Genomic DNA, 24,587 nt, shown 5'->3' with positions numbered 1-24,587 from the left:
CACCGGCGTGCAGAATGACATCCCAACCGCCGTACAAATCAGGATGCCCCAAACAGCCCGTCACACCGCTGTGGAGAAACCACCCAACCAGAGACGGCGGAAGCACGACAGTGGAGCGTGAAACAACACTCCCGGGCCCCTCCACCCGGTCCCGACCGCAATGGATCCAGCTCTACACGTCTTCCCGGTGCTGAACCTGATACACTACCAGCAAGTAATGCACCGTCGCAGACAACGCCGCAGGTATGCAATGATACAACCCCGCACACAACCACAACACACTACTCCTGGGCTGAGATATGGTTTCTGTCCACACCAGACACTCTGGTGGGGACAGGAACACATCCACAAGTGTACCCACACATGTCCTATCTGTCTCAAAATCACCCCTCAGCATCCAGGGCACTCATGAACCGCGAAGTCAATGCAATCTCCCGATCACGTCCCCGCAGCGGTGAAGACACGGGAGAACATCCGCACAATGTAGTAGGCAGGGCCAGCGCCAGACATGGACAGTCCACAAACATTCACAGGGCCACAACTATACCCTTCACACACAAGTACCCCCACACCCATTAGAGGACATGCTGTGTGCCCCTCCTGTGCTCCCCCCTGCACCATTAACCAGCCAGGTGAATCCAGACCCTGCACCACACACACCAAACAACCCAAACAACCAGGGAGCCTGTCTCAGAAGGTTGGGGTGAAGATGAACACCTTGCACAGAAGCTCAGGGGCAGGGCATTCCTCCTCCTCACACCTACCCTCCACTCATGTCAAGCAAACTGAGTCCAATCACAAAATGAACACTCACACTGAATATGAACAACCACTTAACTGTACACACTGCCTGTCAAGTCACCCAGACACACCCCACACTGACACACAGCCACATACACATACCAGATATCAGCAGCAATGTAGGACAATAAATGGGCAAGACAAAAGTGAGGTGGACAGTGATGGGATGACAAGGAGCAAGCCACAAAGCATGTGTACATCACATGCAAAAGAAGGAACATATCACAACACCCTTGGGCCAACATATCACACATGACTATACAGTGAGTGAAATTAAACCACAGTGACCTCTGTGCAACAACTCAAGGAGACATCAAGTTAAGCCATGCATAGGCACAGGGATGATAGGAAGTGTCTCAAGTCAAACAGTGATCAGCCACACATCTGTATCACATTACTTGACAGGTGTATGTCATCAGCACAACTCACAGGGCCCATTGTCACACTCCCTGACTGTCAAACACTCCTTCACACATACTCCTCCTCCACCCACCTCACACCTGCACCCCTCAACACTAGTGTTAAACACAAAGAATGGTCCAAATGATTTCCTATCAATACACTGACAAACAATCACACTCCCTGGGGTGCATCCACTAACATCACACACACACTTGGATGCCTGAACCAATGCTGGCACAAAAACAACAGCCAAACACAAACTTCACAAACAACATAGACAGAAGAACAACAAGCCCAGACATGTGCAGACAAACAGTGGGAAGGCAATGGGAGCCAGACAGAACAGGAGTACACAACAGTGTCACTCAGGACCAATGCACAGACACCATACCCCAACACAGACAAGAAGTGCATCATCTCAAAACGATCATGGACACAAACTGGGAGCAATGGTCCACTAAGAAAACACAGACAGACATACCACACCACCCATCAAGTCAATATAAGAGGAGAAACCACCAAGGTGCACTCAAAACAAGCTCACGAACAAGAATACTCCCAAGTGCATGTGACAGACACACAAGTAATGCACACTACACTTGCAACACACATCAGAATGTATCACAATGCACAAATAACTCACACAAAACGACATGCAAATAGAACATCACACACAGACCATCTGTCAGCTTAAAGAGACAACACAGGCCAAACACTGCACACATCCACATCAAACACACAAAAGATGCACATTCCAATCCATCTCATTGCAAACACAGCTGTACATCAGGGTATGCACACCAGGCAATTACAAGGCAACATATACTCACAGCATTACAGCAGGCCAAGCAGTGTGTGCACACCAACCAAACCAGTAGCACACATATCTGAGTGCCACAACATGAACCCCCACAACACAAATCAGCACAGCACACAGGCAACATCACACTCAGTAAGGGTAGCAGTACCTCACCAAACACACATACAGCTCACCCAACACCCACAGATGCACAAGTCTGGGACACCTAGGTGCAAACAACATCACCAGAAGACTGAGCAGCACGAACAGTTGCACTGCATATGAGCAACCCTGACTGCAACCAGTGCAAGAAAATCACACATAACCAAATGGGAAACTGTCCTGAGTGGCACATTGGTCCTGTGCACAGATCAGCACCACAAAGCATAGTGTAACAAATGAAGTGGTGGGGCGGCTCACACACAGGGCAACCCAAGGGGATAACTGACATGAGAGTGAAGTGGTGTGTACGTCAGTAGTGGACAGGTCAGGAGTGCACCATACACAAATAGATGGAGTGCCCACTCATAATGGGTAGGCATCAGAAGCACAGACAGGGGATGGTATAACTCCACATCCCACATGCCATACTGGAGCCAAAAATGCCTCAAGTGACAACAATGCATGAGAAAACACACCCACAATGGCAGTGTGACTGAGCAGGTCTGCACAGTGAGTGGGGTCCCGCATCGTATCGCTGGTGGAGGCTCTTACCACTTGAGCTTGGTGTCCCAGGAGGGGCTGTGCTGACGACTTGCTGGGTTGCAGGGTTGCTGTACACGAGAGGAGCCGCCGGACGGGACTGCAGGTCCCAGGAGCCCTTGAGCCGGTGAGCTCCGCAGCTGTGTAGCGGCCCGCCCACTAACTGTTTAAAAAACCTCGCGGAACCCGCTGGCGCGGGTCCCGCATCGTATCGCTGGTGGAGGCTCTTACCACTTGAGCTTGGTGTCCCAGGAGGGGCTGTGCTGACGACTTGCTGGGTTGCAGGGTTGCTGTACACGAGAGGAGCCGCCGGACGGGACTGCAGGTCCCAGGAGCCCTTGAGCCGGTGAGCTCCGCAGCTGTGTAGCGGCCCGCCCTCCCGCCATCCCGCCCACTAACTGTTTAAAAAACCTCGCGGAACCCGCTGGCGCCGGTCCCGCATCGTATCGCTGGTGGAGGCTCTTACCACTTGAGCTTGGTGTCCCAGGAGGGGCTGTGCTGACGACTTGCTGGGTTGCAGGGTTGCTGTACACGAGAGGAGCCGCTGGACGGGACTGCAGGTCCCAGGAGCCCTTGAGCCGGTGAGCTCCGCAGCTGTGTAGCGGCCCGCCCTCCCGCCATCCCGCCCACTAACTGTTTAGCGGCCCGCCCTAATCTCCTATTGGCTTTTGTCCCGGCCAAATTACATCAGTTCCTGCAGAGCGGGACGCGACGCGGGACGCCCAGGACGAAGCCCGGACAAAAGGCGGACAGTCTGAGACAGTCCGGGACAGGAGGGGGCAGGTGGGAGCAGCAGACCGGGCTATTGAAAACCGTGTTATTCAATGTACCAATTCGTATTCATCCTCGTGGGTAGACTGACTAGCCATTGTTGTATATCGTCTAATGTTCCTAGGTGATCGGAGGCCGTATGTGTTAATCTATCTGGGAAATATTGGCATATTGTTGTTTGGTCCTCACAAGGAGAAATTGTAGGGGGGTGTGGGTTCCTGTTTTGCCTATTATGCCTAAAGCCAAGACAGCAGCCCCGACCACAACCATGGACAATTACCTGGTTAAGATGGTCGATAAAATTAATCAAGAACGTAGGAAATCTCTAGGCCGTCCAGGGTCACAGAGTTCGTTGTCCCCCCTGTCTAACTGCTTGGCCTCTGAGCCCTCTCCTGATCAGGATCTTAATACTCCCTTATTACCCACTGACTGAAAGTATAACTGAGGGAGCTGTAACCGACTCCATTAGCTTGGAAAGTGATACTCCTGAGTCCACTAATGACCCCGAACCAGGCCAAGCTATCACACCTGATGTACCTATCCCCAGCCAGTCTGTATCCAGACGCCAAAAATTAACACGCACCTGTAGGAACACTAGCAAACCCATTCAGCCTAAGCGAGGAGGGAATCGCCATGTTAACAAAAACGATCCCCCCTCGCAGAAAAATCTCCCAGTTCAATCTGTGTCAACGGAAGGAGCAAAGGTCATCCTAGATAAAGAACAGCTGGATTTGATAATTCAGGCTATTGATGCCAAGTTTGACATATTTGTTAAACCCCTATTGACCAAACTTACCACTCTTACCGACGAAGTAGTCAGATTGGGAGGCATCTTGGATTCTTTTCTTAAGGTTAGACCAGCTACAAACACTATTGCTGGTATCCAGGTGCCCGAGGAGACATCTTTAATTACATCTAATACAGCCCCAATGACGGTCGAGAACAGAAGTCCTGATTGCAGACCTGGGTGTGCCCTTGGAAAGTCCGATGCAGTTCCCAATGTATCATACCAGCGGCAAGACACCTCTAAACCATCCTCCGGTTTAGTACCGGGGGAATCGTTGGGCCATAATGTAAATACCCTTAGCTCCAGAAACCCTCAACCGGACCTGCCACCTACGTGCGCACCTTTTGTAGCAGTTCTTATGAATGTCCCCCCTGTTAAGAGGTTTGATAGCAATCCTGCAAGCGGAGAATCCCACTCGTCATTAAAGAACAAGACTGTGGACTGGCTCCACCGACAGTGTGATTTCCCTGTAGCCCTATCTAGGGATATACTAAGTACCAGGAGAACTAATTGGGTTGGTAAATCCCGTAAGACCTGCGAAGGTGACTGTATAGTCATCAATTTCCGCAACCCCCAACTTACCTCTACAGTTTTAATTAAAGCCGCTTCTCTCCCTGCGAGTGACCATGGTATATCTTTGCGGCCGCTTGGGTACTTCTATAGAGACTTTGCTACCCAACCTGTTATCCAATCTGCTGATGAGTGCCACTGGTACAGGCCTAGAGTTCAGGATTTGGGTGGTACTCCTACTATCTCTACGTTTAATAGATTCCAACCTTTAAGTGGGCTTGATAACAATGATTGACTGGAGCCTGCTATAGATGGTGTCAGGTCGGAGGACTTGGACTTGAGTAAAGTGAGTTTTAGTATGGCCCCCAGGATATTAACAAACATTACTAACAATATTGGTGTAAGCCAACCCGACTCTATTGTGGCTTGTGAACATGATAGTCCGGTTAATGCGAGAGGGGATAGGTTTACATTGAAATCTTCCACCTGCCTAGCTAACCCTGGTTCGTGTTTTATAGCTTGTTGGAACGTTGCGGGACTTTCCCACAAGGATGAATGTTTAGGTTGGTTCGATTTTATCAATCTTTTTAATATTTTATGTTTCCAGGAAACCTGGAGTTTGGTCCCCATTAATTATAACGGGTTTGTTTCATATCAAATACCAGCTGTGGCTTCGAACTCAGGAAGAGCCAAGGGTGGCCTCCTGACACTGATTTCTGTTGATGCTCCGCTCACTGTAAAGAAACATGTCCCGGTGGGGGCTCATTCCCAGATCCTTTGGCTTTGTAAGGAGCAGGATAGGAATATCCTTTCAATCAATTTTTATAACAATGTTTTTGACAATTCTAGGCAACGGATTGCTTTTGCCTTGGAGGAAGCTTTGGTTAAAATTGTAACAGGAAATGACATTGCTTTTGATTTCATCTGGTTGGGGGATTTTAATACCTCTGTTTGTATGTCTTCTGCCCATAGGGTCTGTGGTTTCTTAAGCTCCCGAGGTGAGGGAGTCGCCCATTTTCCCCATAACCCATACGGGGATTCATTAAATAAAATCTTGACGACATATGATATGGAGATCATGGGGAACGCGAGGGGTGCTCTTGGTGAAATTCTCCCCACCTTTAAGGGCAGAAACGCTAACTCTGTCATTGATTTTATTTGTACCTCCTCCAGCCTTAATCCATGGTGTTCAGCCCCCTTGGTAGTAGATAATTTAATTAGTGACCACAATTGCCTGATCATGGAGAGGGTCTTTTGGAAGACTAATTTAGGTCCCAAACCAAGTACTGTGGATAACATTGAACCACATAGATCCAAAGGAATTAGAATTAGGTGGAAGGGGGAGAAGGCAGACCTTTTGTCTAATTCCATTATTGTTAACTGCTCTAAAGAAATTGAAACTATCTTAGTGAGTGAAGAACCGACAGCTGTAATTTTGAACAAATTTGTCGATATCAATCACTCTATAGAAGCAGTATTCACCAAACATTTCAAGGGCGATTCAAACCGGCAAAGGGGGTGGTTTGATCATGCCTGCACTGCTGCCCTTAAGAGCCTCAAAGTGGCTTTGGCAGTTAAACAGAGGGACACCAACCTTATCAGGCATCTTAGGGCTATCTACAAGGCAGCAGTATCAGAAAGAAAGGCAGAACTTAAGCGTGAGGCCTGGGATAAGCTAGACCGGGCCGCCGAAACCTCTGATTCCTCTCTATTTTGGGCTACCGTCAACAGCCCTTTTTTAAGGGACGAGGTTACGCCTGTTCTGTCAGCTAACGTTAGCGTGGGAAGCTGGGTCTCCCACTTTTCTTTGATTTTTGATTCAGATAAACATACGGACAATGGAGGTGGGGTCTGGCCAATCATTCCCCTAGATATCTCACCTACCGAGGTCAAGAAATGTATTATTGTAAGCAAAGGTGGGAAGGCTCAGGGACCAGATGGGGTGCCGGTGGATATTTATAAAAAAGAACCGGAGATCTGGGGCCCGCTATTGACAAAAGTATTTAATGCTGCTGTAAGACACGGTGCACCGCCCACATGGGAGGAATCTATTATTATCCCCATCTATAAGAAGGGGGAGAAGGGTGATGCTAAGAACTATCGGCCTATCTCCCTTCTAGATTCCTCCGTGAAAATTATGAGCCGGGTGCTCCTTGTTAGATTAGAAGAATGGGCAGAAAATAATAACATCCTGGCTAATTCTCAATACGGATTCAGGAAGGGCAGAGGCACAGTAGAACAGTGTCTCAACCTTGAACTACTTATTGGGAAATATACTCTGGCCAAGAAAGGTTCCCTCTTCCTCTGTTTCGCCGACCTCAGTAGTGCCTTCGATATGGTCAACCATCAGATTCTTTGGGAGACACTACTTGGAATGGGGGCTCCGGAGGGTATTGTCTACTTCCTGGCCAGACTATATGCTAATCTTAGTTCTAGGTGCCGATCACGATCCGGTAAAAAATTCCCCCGTGCGACTCGTATCGGGTCTTTTTACCGTACGAATCGTACAAGTGCCGTACGAACTGGCAATCACGATTCGCATGGTAAAAAGTCCATACGAACCGCACTGGGAATCATTCCCCACACGTCCTCGGGTCGGAAAATGTGTCCGACACGTCCTCGGACGATTTACCTTACAAACGTGAAAATCCAAGTCCGACCGAGGAATCACGATCCATCCCGTGCGTCCGAGGTTACAACCGTATGGAAAAACACACCGTCCGCACCGAACTCCTACAGCAACCATGGAGACATGTGCCCGCATACGCGCCCAACACTCCCCCCAGCCCCCGTACGTCCGACACGTACCCCCCGTATATGTATACCCCCACCCGTCTAGGTACACCCCAGTACGTTCCAGTCGAACCCCCACCCCAGTACGTGTCATAGCCCCGTCTACCTACACCCCAGTACGTTCCAGTCGTACCCCCACCCCAGTACGTGTCGTACCCCCGTGTACCTACACCCCAGTACGTTCGAGCCACACCCCCACCCCAGTACGTGTCATAGCCCCGTCTACCCACACCCCAGTACGTTCCAGTCGTACCCCCACCCCAGTACGTGTCGCACCCCCTGTGTACCTACACCCCAGTACGTTCGAGCCCCACCCCCACCCCAGTACGTGTCATAGCCCCGTCTACCCAAACCCCAGTACGTTCCAGTCGTACCCCCACCCCAGTACGTGTCGTACCACCGTCAATGTACACCCCCCCACCCCTGTACGTGTCGTACCACCGTCTATGTACACCCCAGTACGTTCCAGTCGTACCCCCACCCCAGTACGTGTCGAACCACCGTGAACCTACACCCCAGTACGTTCGAGCCCCACCCCCACCCCAGTACGTGTCATACCCCCCGTGTACCTACACCCCAGTACGTTCCAGTCGTACCCCCACCCCAGTACGTGTCGTACCACCGTCAATGTACACCCCCCCACCCCTGTACGTGTCGTACCACCGTCAATGTACACCCCCCACCCCTGTACGTGTCGTACCACCGTCTATGTACACCCCAGTACGTTCCAGTCGTACCCCCACCCCAGTACGTGTCGTACCACCGTGAACCTACACCCCAGTACGTTCGAGCCCCACCCCAGTACGTGTCATACCCCCCGTGTACCTACACCCCAGTACGTTCCAGTCGTACCCCCACCCCAGTACGTGTCTTACCCCCGTGTACCTACACCCCAGTACGTTCCAGTCGTACCCCCACCCCAGTACGTGTCATACCCCCCGTGTACCTACACCCCAGTACGTTCCAGTCGTACCCCCACCCCAGTACGTGTCGTACCCCCCGTGTACCTACACCCCAGTACGTTCGAGCCACACCCCCACCCCAGTACGTGTCATACCCCCCGTGTACCTACACCCCAGTACGTTCCAGTCGTACCCCCACCCCTGGACGTGTCGTACCACCGTGAACCTACACCCCAGTACGTTCGAGTCGTACCCCCACCCCAGTACGTGTCGTACCACCGTCAATGTACACCCCCCCACCCCAGTACGTGTCGTACCACCGTCAATGTACACCCCCCACCCCTGTACGTGTCGTACCACCGTCCATGTACACCCCAGTACGTTCCAGTCGTACCCCCACCCCAGTACGTGTCGTACCACCGTCAATGTACACCCCCCCACCCCAGTACGTGTCGTACCACCGTCAATGTACACCCCCCCACCCCTGTACGTGTCGTACCACCGTCCATGTACACCCCAGTACGTTCCAGTCGTACCCCCACCCCAGTACGTGTCGTACCACCGTCAATGTACACCCCCCCACCCCAGTACGTGTCGTACCACCGTCCATGTACACCCCAGTACGTTCCAGTCGTACCCCCACCCCAGTACGTGTCGTACCACCGTCTATGTACACCCCAGTACGTTCGAGCCCCACCCCCACCCCAGTACGTGTCATACCCCCCGTGTACCTACACCCCAGTACGTTCCTGGCGCACCCCCAACACAACCTCCTAAGTACGGAGCGCACCCCATGCCCCAACATCACAACCGCATGTACGAGTCGTACAAAGCCACACACAAGGACATAATCGTACAACCAAATGGCCCATGTACACACCGTACACACGCTCAAAACGCACGTACACAACAAGGACAAAACAAAACAACACAAGAATACACCATTCGAAAGGCACACAGCCACTAAACATGGCCAACAACTACTAAAATAACACAATCACTGACCTGCAACTGTCAAAAACAAACAGAGGCCCAATACACCACCACTCCTTATAACACACCCACCCAAAATTCAAACACTGCCACACCCACCCATGGACCAATGAAAAGGGCCCACACACACAAACCATGAGCCTTTGCAACAGACTCACTGCTGCCAGACACCACAGAACCAGACTACAAGCTACACCACATCTTACACTTGCACACCTTCACACGACCACCCTCACAAACACCCTCTCATCACATTCACACACACACACAACCATCCACACCCCCCCCAACATCCACACCCCCCCCACACCCACACCATCCCCACCCACATCCCTCACCATGCCCACTACCAAGAATCCAAAGTTCAGTCACCGAGAGTTGGAGGTCCTTGTTGATCAAATCCTCAGAGTCGAGCCACAGATCTTTGGAACATTGGTCAGAAGCACCAGCCAGGCAGCCAAAACAGCCATGTGGCAGACCATCGTCGATGCTGTGAATGCTGTTGCGGACACCAGGAGGACCAAGCAGGATTGCCAGAACAGGTGGTAGGATCTGCGGAGGAGGGTCAGAGCCAAGAGGCAGGAGGAACACGACCAGGCCAACGCCACCGGAGGAGGGCCCTCCCGCAGAGCCGTACAGTACCATCCCTGGGAGGAGAGGGTGATGGCCATACTGCCGGTGGAGGCAGTTGAAGGAGTAGAAGGACTCCGAGACCCGGGTGAGTACACAAACAACGCACCTCACATGGGGGGAACTGCAACCACAACCAAAATTAATAACAGGCACGCAACCACCACAAGCCATCGCATGACTCAACCACACTCCATGAGCAGGCACATGCCACTGCTGCCACCATGCCCCATGCACCCAGCTGGACAATGTCAAGTCACAGGCCACAGAAGACAACAACACATGACACGGTAACCCGGATGGCGGGAGGCTGGGCACCAAGAATCACATAGTGCGACTCCAAAGCAGACAACAATGCCCTCTGCCCATATGGCCTAGGTCACAGCCAGACAAACACTGTGTCCCAACACAGGAATGACTTGCCAGCAAATGGCGGATGCCTTGCATCAACACATGGGGGTGAAGGCACTGTTTTGCACATGACAGCAGCTAATGAACAGCCAACATTGTGAAAGAGTGGCAGCACACACCACCACAGCAGCAGCGCACAGACACACAGCAGACAAAATGGGTGCCTGGAGATCAGAAACAAACTCACATCAACAGGCCAAGGGCCACTCAAAGATCTGCTAACAGTGTGTGCCCAGGAAGCTGGGCCAAGGTGACAGAGGGTGACACACGGAGGGAGGGAGAGGGGGACACAGAGGGAGGGAGAGGGGGACTGAGAGGGAGGGAGACGGACAGAGGGAGGAGGCTGACACACAGAGGGAGGGAGAGGGGGACAGAGAGGGAGGGAGAGGGGGACAGAGAGGGAGGGAGACACAGGAAGATGGACAGAGGGAGGAGGCTGACACACAGAGGGAGGGAGAGGGGGACAGAGAGGGAGGGAGAGGGGGACAGAGAAGGAGGGAGACACAGGGAGAGCAAATCAGTCCTTTGGTGTGTGGGAATGTCTGCTCGTCAGCAGGTGGACTGCGTGCATGTAGACAAGGGTGGCCAGTGCCAGAACCCCCCCTCTTCATCATGGCAAAACGCAGGGCCATGTCACAACCTGTACACGAGCACAAGGACAGCCACCTGCATCATATAAGTGTGTGGATCCACTCCATGTGCACATGTACAGTGCTACAAGGAAGGCGCAAATGCATGGCTCGCCACACATGCACACTCCACTGCTGACTGCAGTCACACTTGACGCAGCAAGTAAGACTGTGCCACACATAGTTAAAGGGGCCAAATTGGTGGCCAAGGGACACACCCATGCACAAGTGCACTGTGAGTGGAATGCAAGACAGATCCTAATTCCAAGAGGAAATGTGCCAACTTTGTAACGGATGAAACATGGATGTTGCATGGATCAAAATTAACATTTTCTCTCTCACACACAGGTCAACGTCGTGCTGCACCCCCCAACACTGGGGGGGAACACTCACAGGACCCGGATCTGCAGGAGACCGATCCCACCGGCAGCGACCACTCTCACCACTCTGCGGACGACCCCGACCGACCTGGCCCCTCTGGTGTCCAACCACCTGCAGCACCTGCGTCAGGTACAACCGTGCCAACCACCACCCCCACTCCTGCCACATCCCAGGAGACACCCAGGATCCCTGCCCCAACACCACAATGCAGCCAGGCTCGCCAGGAGGGACACGGTGTCCCGGGCACCCAGGAGGAGGCAGGCCACAACGCCAATGCCACCCCTCAGGGGTCCCGGAGACCCGATGTTCCCACAAGTGCAGGCCAGACGCAAGTGGGCAGGGGTGGTGGGAGTGGAGGACGGCGGAGGCGCGAGCCTGACCAGTTGGCTGGGGATCCGGTATTTTCCCATGTCCGTAACATCCTGGACTCATACCGGCAGGACACCACGGGCATGGCCCAGGTTGTGTCCGTCCTCGAGGGGATCAAGGTCCAGCAGGCCCAGCAACATGCGGAGCTAATAGCCTGTCTACAGGTACACCAACGGAGGATGGAGGACAGACAGGCTGAGCAAGTGACGGCGTCCCAGGGGATTCACGCTGAACTCCGTCGGATGGCCGACACCATGGCCGACCCTCCCTGTGCCAGAAGGCGGAGAACATCACCACCCACAGGGAGGGATCATGAGGAGGAGGAGGAAACATCCGACGGAGCATCCCAGACGTCGTCACGGCCTGCTGCTGAGGTTCCCCGCAGGAAGCCGGGTCGTCCACGGAAAGGACCGTGAGGGTGGCTGCTACATCACCATCTCCCAGGACACCTTGCCTGGCACCTGGCCCACTGGAGCAACAGCATCACAGCATCAAGAGACATTCTCTGCCACATGGCCCTGCTGGTCACTGGCTGACCAATGTTGACAAAGACTGTGGCATGGACTCTGAGGATTTCCAATGGCAAGGACACCAACTCCCCTACTGAACTTTGGATTCCCTAATCCCGGAAAGCCCCTCACTTTGTCCCCCACCCCCCCCCAATAATAAATCACACTATTAAGAGTAGATGCCTGCTGGTAGCATTATTACCTAACATGTGTCTTGTACAGTCTAAACATGCCTGAGTCATCTGTTCACTTCAACCATCCACACCCTGGGGCCTGAGTCTGGCACAGGACACATGGGTCACAGTTTATTAGGCAAGACAGACATGGAGCACCATACACACCCGTGATGGTCAGAACCCGCTGAGGGGGTGGCCGAACAACCGTGCTGACAGACACATTGAGTACAGCAACAGTCATGCGCAGAGGTCAGGGATCCTGGCCCGTGTCCTGGGGGGCACCCAGGTATGTGTAGACAGGTGGCAGAACCATGTCCTGCAAGCTTGAGTCCGGTGGATGCAGAGAATGGGGTCATGGACAACGTTGGATGCATGGGGATGGCACATGTCACAATACCCACACAGTCATGGACATCATGCCCAATACACAGTCTCAGCACACACACACAGCTTGCATCTTGCCACTCGACACATTGACACATAGCCACAATCAGGGAATACCATGCCAGACATGCAGGATGCACCGTGCCAACACACCAGCACTGACTGAGAAGAGGCACCTTGGAGGCATAGGGACACCTTTATTAGTCATGTTTTTGGGATTGCAGAGGCAACTTGAAGTACACATGAACACATCATGTGGAGTAACATGTGGCTCCAACACTGGCACCCCCCTTCTGCAGCACAAATGCGTGATAGCCATGGAACTGGCACACAAGCGTCGGCTAACAGCTAAACACCCACAGCTGCTCACGGAGAGCCTGCCATACACCATACATCCGCTGATGTGGAAGTCCCACGCCATGTCAAGACAATGTTAACCGTATGTGTCCGAGGGCAGTGTCACACACATTGATGCCATCATCACAATCCACTATCCCATCACTGATGACTGACAACCAGGCAGCCCATCTATTCAGGTGTACCCAGCTGCATGTCGTGTCCCATGGGGATGCCACATGTCTGCAGAGGAACCAAACCCCGACCGGGGCAGTGTGCACACATCGTGAACAACTGCCACACCCAATACACCCCAGATGCATCCCTTACCCCATGGAGACTTCCAAACGTGTCCGTGCCTGTAACGCTGAGTCAGCCCACGATGTCATGTCCATGAGGAATAGCAGTGCCACAACAATGCAACCAGCAAACGGCATGCGCAGGTACCTGGGGAAGAGAGACACACAAGAAGTCAGCCACAAAAAGCACAGCCACTTGCATGTGCAGTTACTCGACACATGTATGGATGACAACATGCTAGGTCACAATTATGACTGGGGAAATACTACCATCACTGCCACCATCACTCCAGTGACACACCCACACACACCTCTGACCCACGTGCCATACATGCAGGTGGAGACACACATCACAACGCATGCCACACGGGGACCAATGCGTGCACACTCAGACCCTGGTACTCACCACTAAGCAAAGAAGTCGCGTATGAGCCGAGTCCGGATGTCCTCTTGCGGCTCCACATCCTCCACATCACTAGCCCCATTGCCAAGCCCTTCGTCCTCCACGGGTGGATGGTCCTCGTCATGTTGATTCAGGATGAGTGGCACAGCTCTTTCAACTGCCATGTTGTGCAGCATGCAGCAGACCATGAAGATCTTGCAGACCTTCGCCGGGGCATAAGGGAGTGCACCGCCGGTCTTGTGGAGGCACCGGAATCGGCTCTTCAGCATGCCAAACGTCCTCTCTATCACTCGCCTTGTCCGGCCATGGGCGGTGTTATAGCGGAGCTGGGCCGGCGTGATGGGGTTGCGGAGAGGTGTCAGCAGCCAAGGCATGTTGGGATAGCCAGCGTCCCCTACATGGGAAGCACATGGACATCGTTAGAACTGGTGTAGCGGTCGTGCTGGTCGGCTATACAGAATACAGGACAGACAGACTGTACCCACCAACAACACATGCCCGTTCGTTGCGCAGCTGCATCATCATATCAGGCATCCCGCTACGCCTCATGATGTAGGCATCGTGTGCTGATCCTGGGAAACGAGCACAGACATGTGAAATCACCATATTGGACAGACACACCACAAGGGCATTGATGGAGTGGTAGTGCTTCCGATTGCGGTACGCCACCTCCCGTGCGTGTGGTGGTACCAAACCTACATGTGTCCCATCTATGGACCCAATGACATGGGGCATCCCTCCCAGGGCATAGAATCCACGCTTGACCTCAGTCATCTGTTCAGGGGTTGGGAACTTGATGAAGTCATCCAGGTGAATCAACATGGCCTCCAAGAAATCATGCAGCACACTGCTGAACATGCTCTGGGACATGCCACCAACATGAGCTATGGTATTTTGGAAGGTACCCGTGGCCAGAAAATGTAGGGCAGCCATTACCTTCAGCTGGGGTGTCAGTGCCGTAGGATACCTGTGCTGCGGTTGCAGGTGTGGTGCCAGTCTCGCCGTCAGCTCCAGAATCAACGGTTGGGTGAAGCGGTAGAGCCGGATCCTGTCATTCTCCTGCATGGTAGCCAAGTCTGGAATTCTTCGGGCAACAGGAGGCGCTCTGCAGTAATTTGGAAGTGACAAGGAAGAGTGAGTGCACTACGAGAACAACTCATGTCTACTGAGCACATGTAAATCTGGCAATACACACATGCCACATAGGGAGTCAGGCATGTGCTACATGCCCAGGACACGTATGGATGCAAGGTGACACTCCTTCCAAGACCCAGCTACACACAGTGATTGAGAACCTCCCCATGCCACGCCATGGAAATAGCTGTGTCCCAGTGCAAGTGCACTGCCCGACGCAAGACAGGAGTGACATACACCCACACATCAGCAGAAGTGTGATGCTGATTGCAGAGACTGGCTGCGGAACACTTGAGCCACAGGTCACATGACATTACACTAGTCCAGCCCACACACCTTGCCATGAAGGTGCACATGTCATGACTCACCACACATTCCTTGTGAGTTTGCTGACATGGCCTTGTCACGCTACTCCGTGTCCCATGCATACATGTGCACCTCACATCCGATAACACATGTGGCATGGTGTTGGGAACAGTGTGCAATGACAATCTACACACAGCCACATGTTGGTTGCTGCAACGGCTGCAGCTTTTGAGGGTGCTACAACATCAACCTGATGTAAATCCCGGACACATATATGACATAGTCACATTGTGCACTGTGGGTAGTGACAAGTCATGTGTCATGACCCCTGTACCGGGCATCATGGGACACTTCCGTGTGTTGGTGTCCGTGCCATGCCAGTGACGCTCACCCCAAGTGCGCAGTCCCACATGCACACATGTCAAAGGAGTCAAGGGCATGCCTGGCACACATTGCACCCTCACACAGTACACATGTACACATCTCATCATACATCTGGTGCCTTCTCCACTCAGGAGGCATGTTCCACATCACAGCCTGTGACACCTGTGCCCCACACATGTAGTAATGCACAGACGATGCCTTGATGTCCATTCCTGGACAAGTATGTCCATCCATGGACAAGTATGTCCGCCCTATTCCTACATGTGTGTCGCCTATCACCACAGTGATGTGTAAAAACCGCCGTACTGCTGCTGAGAGGGCCTGTGCATGTTCCCAAATCACTGTGGGAGTGCTGCCGTATGTGTACCCATCGTGATGGCGAGCGTACAGGCATTTGTACGGTCCGTACCACTACGGGTACGCATACGCGTGCAGACCCATAGTGATAGAGAGCGTACATGCGTGTGTACGGTCCGTAACACTACGGGTACGCATACGCGTGCAGACCCATAGTGATGGAGAGCGTAGGCATGCATGTACGGGCCGTTGCCATGCATTTGGGGTGCCCTAGGGCCCCGAAACGCATCGTACCTGTGTGTGATGCTCCAAATTACATAGGGGACAAGTATTAAGGCCTACATGCATGCTGGTTGTCATGGAGACCAAGTTCAAAATTCGAAATTGTTCTGGAAGGTGCACAGCAGAAGTCAGTTGGAATTCTTCTACTTTGTTGCAATGTGTTTGTGGGGCTGACATCATGCAGGAGAATGAAACCGATAGAGAACCCACAGACTGCTAGGTTTGAAGGGATTGGTGGAAACATAGGATGCAAATGTGAGTGACCAATCACTCTGTACTCCTGTGCATGAGACTGGGCAGAAGGGCACATATAAGGCAGCCAGGTCCCATGAGGGAGCACTTGCCTGCACATCTTTGCATTCGTCGACCCAGCTGCTGCTACTGATTCCCTGGAACCATGTCAAGGGCTGTGGAGAGGACACAGCCATTCACCCTGGAGGAGAACATGGCTCTGCTGGATGTGATCCTCCCACAGTACTCCATGCTGTATGGGCGACCAGGGTATCAGGTGAGTGCATAGGCCACTGCCACAGACTGTCCCTATGTTGTGACTGTGACTTCTGCCATTGCGTCCAGGTGTAACACACATGCCATGTACTGTCGGGGGGGTCCCGGGGGGGGGTGCCTGATGTCTCCCAGCAGTGCCCTGAGACAGGAGGGGTGGGGGCCTATCACTCACAGCAGTGCCCTGAGACAGGAGGGGTGGGGGCCTATTACTCACAGCAGTGCCCTGAGACAGGAGGGGTGGGGGCCTATCACTCACAGCAGTGCCCTGAGACAGGAGGGGTGGGGGCCTATCACTCACAGCAGTGCCCTGAGACAGGAGGGGTGGGGGCCTATCACTCACAGCAGTGCCCTGAGACAGGAGGGGTGGGGGCCTATCACTCACAGCAGTGCCCTGAGACAGGAGGGGTGGGTGTGATGCACAGTGTGAGCCTTGATCATTGATTGTGACATTGCCATCATTCCACCTGTGTACCCACTGTGGCACGTACTGCTTTTTCCCTCACCAGGGGATGATGTCCCTATGACAAAGGTGCAATGCGTTGGCTGCATGACATGCCTTGTTGTAACCAGCTAATTTGTACCCATATGTCTCTCTGTGACATGTGGCTGGTGTATTGATGTGGTGTCACTTGTTCCTCCTCACAGGTAGGCGCCACTGCCAAGGAGCAGATCTGGCTGACCGCCGTCAGTGCCGTGAGGGGTGTGGATGGTCGGAGGCGGAGCCTGCCCCAGGTGAGGAAACGCTGGCAGGATATCCGGTGCTGGACGCGGAGGATTGCACGGCTCCTGCTGGGGGACTCACCTGAGAGCCACAAGAACCGCGGCCGCCGCCGTCTGAGCCACCTCCACAGGCGTGTGCTGCCGGTGGTCTTTCCAGACCTGGAGAGGCGCTTACAGGCGATGCAGCAGCCGGAAGGGGGTAGGTACATGTGTGTTTGTTGTGTGTCACCGGCATTTGTAAGGGCACAGTAGCATGAATTCACTGGCAGGGTTTAAAGGTGCTGTGCAGATCCTGTTTGCCCCAGTATAGTGCTGTGCCCCTGCCACCCTTCCCCTCCTTGCAATGTGTTCCCTGGTCTGTGTGTAGTCACTCCTTCACAAGGTAATGTAGGCTGGCGCTTTGTCCACGAGAACAATGACTGTAGCATCATGTGTGGGGGTGGTGTGTAACAGGTTGTGGGACCTTGCCTGTGCACTGTCAAGTTCAGTGCATGTGGGTTCCATGTCAGTTGGCACTGATGCTGACTCCCGACATGGGAGTTGGTCTCTCATGTGTCATGCCTTACAGCGCGCATGTCCTATGTAGTGGCCTGTGACATGATGTGCATGAGTGTGCGATACACATATTGCAGGGATGGTGACGTGTGTTGCAGTCATTACCATTCAGTAGCATGTAGTTGTGTGCCCACTACTGTCCCCTGGGGCAGCTCTTCCTCAGTGGTGTATGTGTCATCATAAACGTGGCCAATCTCAGTGTCTACAGCGTAGGTTGTGCTCTGTGCCATTGTCCCCTGTCACCATGTATATTGACGTGCTATTTTGTACAGGTGTCCACTGTGCAGCCTGACCTGATTGTCCTTCTTCATACTCACAGTTGCCAGTGCCTGTGTGTCTTGTTATACTCATCTGAGGATGGGCACTGGTACCTCATTATTTGTACAGGCGCACCTTGGCTGTTTGGCGTCCAATCTTGCTTTTTGCCTGCCCCTGTGTGTATCACCCAGACTATGAGATGTTGGTGCCACCTGTGTCTCAACAATTTGCCTCGTGTAGGGTCTTGTTGGGGCGGGCAATGCCTATGTGTCAAATCCTGATTTCCACTTGCTGGGTCTGGGCAGTGTGTGATGTGTCTGGACACACACGCAATGTGCAGTGACCGAGTCATGTTGGGCATGTTTTCAGCATTACCTATGCAGCATGTGTCTCAAGTTCATGGATATGGTCCCTGGTCATCGGTATTTTCGCCAACGCTGTGTGGTGCAGATGCAGTGCTGGATTGTCCCCAGGGCCTGGGTGCTATGTCAGACTCCGTTTCCTGTCTTTAGCTATTGTCTCATGCTCTCCATGGTATTTCAGTGGCATGGTGGCTCAACCAACTGTGTGTTTCATGCCCTACATCGGTACCCTGTTCAGTAGATGTTAGGGATCTTCCTTTTCAGGCTATGCAATGTTACCTATGTAGATTGGACTCATGTGACAGATGTGTACAGGTGTCTGATTAATTTCTGTCTCTCCACCCTGCCCACAGCATCGTCGGGGGACACAGAGGGAGACATGGACACAGACCAGGCGGAGGGACCGAGCACCAGTGCCAGCCGTGACATCGGGTCTGGCACATCGAGTGGGACAGAGGCGGAGGAGAGTGTGGCCGAGGACCTGTCGACTGGCACATCAGACTACGAAGCTGACAGGTCCGAGGAGGATGTCTCCGAGTGGGCGGAGGCTGCACCAGCAGCTGACAGCGGAACAACACCTCGCACCGCCCCCTCAGTTTCCATCAGCCGCCTCCCACTTGCTCGTGTCCCTTCCCAGCGTGCCCGGTCACAGCATGTCTCCTTCCTGCCAGGCACCGCACCCCCTGCCCCTGTCTCCACTGCTGCCGCCAATGCAGAGTCTGTGGACATCCAGCGGCAACTGCAGGTTGGTCAGGCTGCGATCCTTAATGTCCTCCATGCCCACGGCAAAACCCTCACCAACATCGAGGCTTTCTTGGAGGGCATTCATTCATCGCAGGCTGACCAACGCAACTTGCTGAGGTCCATAGACTCCACACTGACTGCAGCAGTGGGTCTCCTGCAGCGCGACCTCCCCCCACCTACCCCTGCCCCATCCACACTTCCCACTCCCATGCCTGTCCCACGTACACCCAGACGTCGGCATGCACCCACATCAACAGACACGGGCACCACACCAGCAGGGAAGGTCCACCGCACTTCTCCTGACACACACACACAGGGTGAGGTAGGCACACCCACTGGGTCGGGGGGCAAACGTGTGACACGCAGCCATAGTGGGAGTCCGCATTCCACCCAGTCCACTCCCTCCAAATCCCCTCCCCTCAGCTCTCCTGGCCACATCTCCCCCAAGGACTCCTTCATGGCCGCTCTGTCCCTGAGCCCCACGGTTACACCACCACGCAAGCGGTCAAGGAGGTCCCCGGTCAGGGTGGTTGAGTCTCCCCCCCTGTCTCCACCCTCCCCCAGTGGCGCTGCGACCCATCCCTCTGACCCCCCCCCCCTCCTTGGGGCCTGAGGTCCCTTCGGGTGCAGGGGACTCCCTGGAGGACCTTGCAAAGGTGTGTAGTGCCATCCTGGCCTCTGCCTTTGGCCCTGCCCCACCCCCTGTGGTGGAGTCCTCCATCCCTGCACCCACAACGCCGCCCCTTTGCCCTGATGTCCCTGCGGTGCCTGTTGCTTCCCCCCCCCCTGATGCCCTCACCAGTGTGGAAGACGATGCCATTTGACTGTGCAGGCAAGGTAGGGGACACGCATCCCACTGTGTCCCCCATCCAGCTGAGAATCATTGACTGCCCTATGGGCTTTGTGAAGATTGAACTGCCTGCGATCCACGGACATTGTGCTCATGCTGAATAAAGCTTAATTTTTTTTTCATTATCACACTACTGCTATGCTGGTATTGGTGTTGGTGGGGCTGCTACATGGTTTTGGGTGGTGTGTAAGGGTTTGGGTGTGTGGGATGTGTAGTAGTGTACTGCTCATTGGTGGGACCCTGGGATCTGTGTGCCATCACAAGGTGTTGGCTAACTTTCTTTGTTCATGTAAGCAGTTACTGCATGGTGCACTTGTCCCAGGGTGTATTCCTTCCTCTGTGTACCCAGCTTTCTTCCCTGCAGGGTGTTCCCAATGTTTAGCGCAGAGCTGTGTCTACATGAGCTGTGTGTGTGACGGAGCCCTTCTACTTTGGCCATGCATGCAGGGCCATGTGTCCACCTGCAACAATCGTGGCATCCTTGGTGATCACTGTACTTGTGTGTGGAGTCTGTTGACATGAGTTCATGGGGACATGTTCCCTTGTAGCCAGTATGCATGTGGATAATTCTGGCCTCACACACATGTGTTACACCCCTCCTGTCTCAGGGCACTGCTGGGAGGACTCCACACCCACCCCTCCTGTCTCAGGGCACTGCTGGGAGGACTCTGCACACACCCCTCCTGTCTCAGGGCACTGCTGGGAGTGATAGGCACCCACCCCTCCTGTCTCAGGGCACTGCTGGGAGGACTCCACACCCACCCCTCCTGTCTCAGGGCACTGCTGGGAGGACTCTGCACACACCCCTCCTGTCTCAGGGCACTGCTGGGAGGACTCTGCACACACCCCTCCTGTCTCAGGGCACTGCTGGGAGTGATAGGCACCCACCCCTCCTGTCTCAGGGCACTGCTGGGAGGACTCCACACCCACCCCTCCTGTCTCAGGGCACTGCTGGGAGGACTCTGCACACACCCCTCCTGTCTCAGGGCACTGCTGGGAGGACTCTGCACACACCCCTCCTGTCTCAGGGCACTGCTGGGAGTGATAGGCACCCACCCCTCCTGTCTCAGGGCACTGCTGGGAGGACTCCACACCCACCCCTCCTGTCTCAGGGCACTGCTGGGAGGACTCTGCACACACCCCTCCTGTCTCAGGGCACTGCTGGGAGGACTCTGCACACACCCCTCCTGTCTCAGGGCACTGCTGGGAGGACTCCACACCCACCCCTCCTGTCTCAGGGCACTGCTGGGAGGACTCTGCACACACCCCTCCTGTCTCAGGGCACTGCTGGGAGTGATAGGCACCCACCCCTCCTGTCTCAGGGCACTGCTGGGAGGACTCCACACCCACCCCTCCTGTCTCAGGGCACTGCTGGGAGGACTCTGCACACACCCCTCCTGTCTCAGGGCACTGCTGGGAGGACTCTGCACACACCCCTCCTGTCTCAGGGCACTGCTGGGAGTGATAGGCACCCACCCCTCCTGTCTCAGGGCACTGCTGGGAGGACTCCACACCCACCCCTCCTGTCTCAGGGCACTGCTGGGAGGACTCTGCACACACCCCTCCTGTCTCAGGGCACTGCTGGGAGGACTCTGCACACACCCCTCCTGTCTCAGGGCACTGCTGGGAGGACTCCACACCCACCCCTCCTGTCTCAGGGCACTGCTGGGAGGACTCTGCACACACCCCTCCTGTCTCAGGGCACTGCTGGGAGTGATAGGCACCCACCCCTCCTGTCTCAGGGCACTGCTGAGAGGACTCTGCACCCACCCCTCCTGTCTCAGGGCACTGCTGGGAGGACTCTGCACACACCCCTCCTGTCTCAGGGCACTGCTGGGAGGACTCTGCACCCACCCCTCCTGTCTCAGGGCACTGCTGGGAGTGATAGGCACCCACCCCTCCTGTCTCAGGGCACTGCTGGGAGGACTCTGCACACACCCGTCCTGTCTCAGGGCACTGCTGGGTGGACTCTGCACACACACCTCCGATTTCAGGATATGTACGCTTGGAACATACACGGTGGGGGTACGCTCAATGCATTCGAGGTGAGGGTACGAGTCTACTTACACTGGTGTGGTGGGGGTACGCTCCATGCATACGCGGGTGGGGGTACGGGTCGTACTTATACTGTTGGGCTGGGGGGTACGCTCCTTGCATACGTGGGTGAGGGTTCGAGTCGTACTTACACTGTTGGCATGGGGGGTACGCTCCATGCATACGCGGGTGGGGGTACGGGTCGTACTTACACTGTTGGGCTGGGGGGTACGCTCCATGCATACGCGGGTGGGGGTACGGGTCGTACTTACACTGTTGGGCTGGGGGGTACGCTCCTTGCATACGCGGGTGAGGGTTCGAGTCGTACTTACACTGTTGGCATGGGGGGTACGCTCCATGCATACGCGGGTGGGGGTACGGGTCGTACTTACACTGTTGGGCTGGGGGGTACGCTCCTTGCATACGCGGGTGAGGGTTCGAGTCGTACTTACACTGTTGGGCTGGGGGGTACGCTCCTTGCATACGCGGGTGAGGGTTCGAGTCGTACTTACACTGTTGGCATGGGGGGTACGCTCCATGCATACGCGGGTGGGGGTACGGGTCGTACTTACACTGTTGGGCTGGGGGGTACGCTCCTTGCATACGCGGGTGAGGGTTCGAGTCGTACTTACACTGTTGGCATGGGGGTACGCTCCATGCATACGCGGGTGGGGGTACGGGTCGTACTTACACTGTTGGGCTGGGGGGTACGCTCCATGCATACGCGGGTGGGGGTACGGGTCGTACTTACACTGTTGGGCTGGGGGGTACGCTCCTTGCATACGCGGGTGAGGGTTCGAGTCGTACTTACACTGTTGGCATGGGGGGTACGCTCCATGCATACGCGGGTGGGGGTACGGGTCGTACTTACACTGTTGGGCTGGGGGGTACGCTCCTTGCATACGCGGGTGAGGGTTCGAGTCGTACTTACACTGTTGGGCTGGGGGGTACGCTCCATGCATACGCGGGTGGGGGTACGGGTCGTACTTACACTGTTGGGCTGGGGGGTACGCTCCTTGCATACGCGGGTGAGGGTTCGAGTCGTACTTACACTGTTGGCATGGGGGGTACGCTCCATGCATACGCGGGTGGGGGTACGGGTCGTACTTACACTGTTGGGCTGGGGGGTACGCTCCTTGCATACGCGGGTGAGGGTTCGAGTCGTACTTACACTGTTGGGCTGGGGGGTACGCTCCTTGCATACGCGGGTGAGGGTTCGAGTCGTACTTACACTGTTGGCATGGGGGTACGCTCCATGCATACGCGGGTGGGGGTACGGGTCGTACTTACACTGTTGGGCTGGGGGGTACGCTCCTTGCATACGCGGGTGAGGGTTCGAGTCGTACTTACACTGTTGGCATGGGGGTATGCTCCATGCATACGCGGGTGGGGGTACGGGTCGTACTTACACTGTTGGGCTGGGGGGTACGCTCCATGCATACGCGGGTGGGGGTACGGGTCGTACTTACACTGTTGGGCTGGGGGGTACGCTCCTTGCATACGCGGGTGAGGGTTCGAGTCGTACTTACACTGTTGGCATGGGGGGTACGCTCCATGCATACGCGGGTGGGGGTACGGGTCGTACTTACACTGTTGGGCTGGGGGGTACGCTCCTTGCATACGGGGTGGGGGTAGGGTCCGTACATATCCGTCCCCACGCTATGTGATGTTTGTGCGGCCCGTACCCAGGCCTTTGCCACGTGGGTGCGATCCGTCCCGCCATTGTTGGGGTGACGTGTGTGGGCGTGGTCCGACTCGTACCCACGCTCTTCAGGCGTGGGTACGGGACGTACCTGTCTGGTTGTGTTGCCGGTTCGCGTGGTGACGGACTTCCGTTGTGGCAGTCGCTGGCTTATCAGGACACGCCCCCACCCCCTCGTGGTGACCAGGGCATGGGAGTCAGGTATGTCCAGGCCATGTGTGGTGTGTGACTTTTGTGGTTGTTTTGTGGCCTGCCCTGGTCGTGCCACCCCCACCCCACCCCACTTTCCCCCCTCCCTTAGTTATTCTGACCTTCTGCGGCGTCTGCGTCGTAACCTGTAGAGGAGGTGTACTGCTATGAGGGCAGGGATGACTCGTAGGTTCGGGTCCATGTCTGTCCGTCGCGTACTGGTACTCCTTGCTCGCGTCGTCCTGTCGCGTACGGGTCCTCCTTGATCGCGTCGTC

The sequence above is a fragment of the Triturus cristatus genome, chromosome 7 (genome assembly GCF_964204655.1).
Source record: "Triturus cristatus chromosome 7, aTriCri1.1, whole genome shotgun sequence".
In the NCBI taxonomy this organism is placed as follows: domain Eukaryota; kingdom Metazoa; phylum Chordata; class Amphibia; order Caudata; family Salamandridae; genus Triturus; species Triturus cristatus.
The sequence above is the reverse complement of the archived record's forward strand: the minus strand, read 5'-3'. Positions refer to the sequence as shown.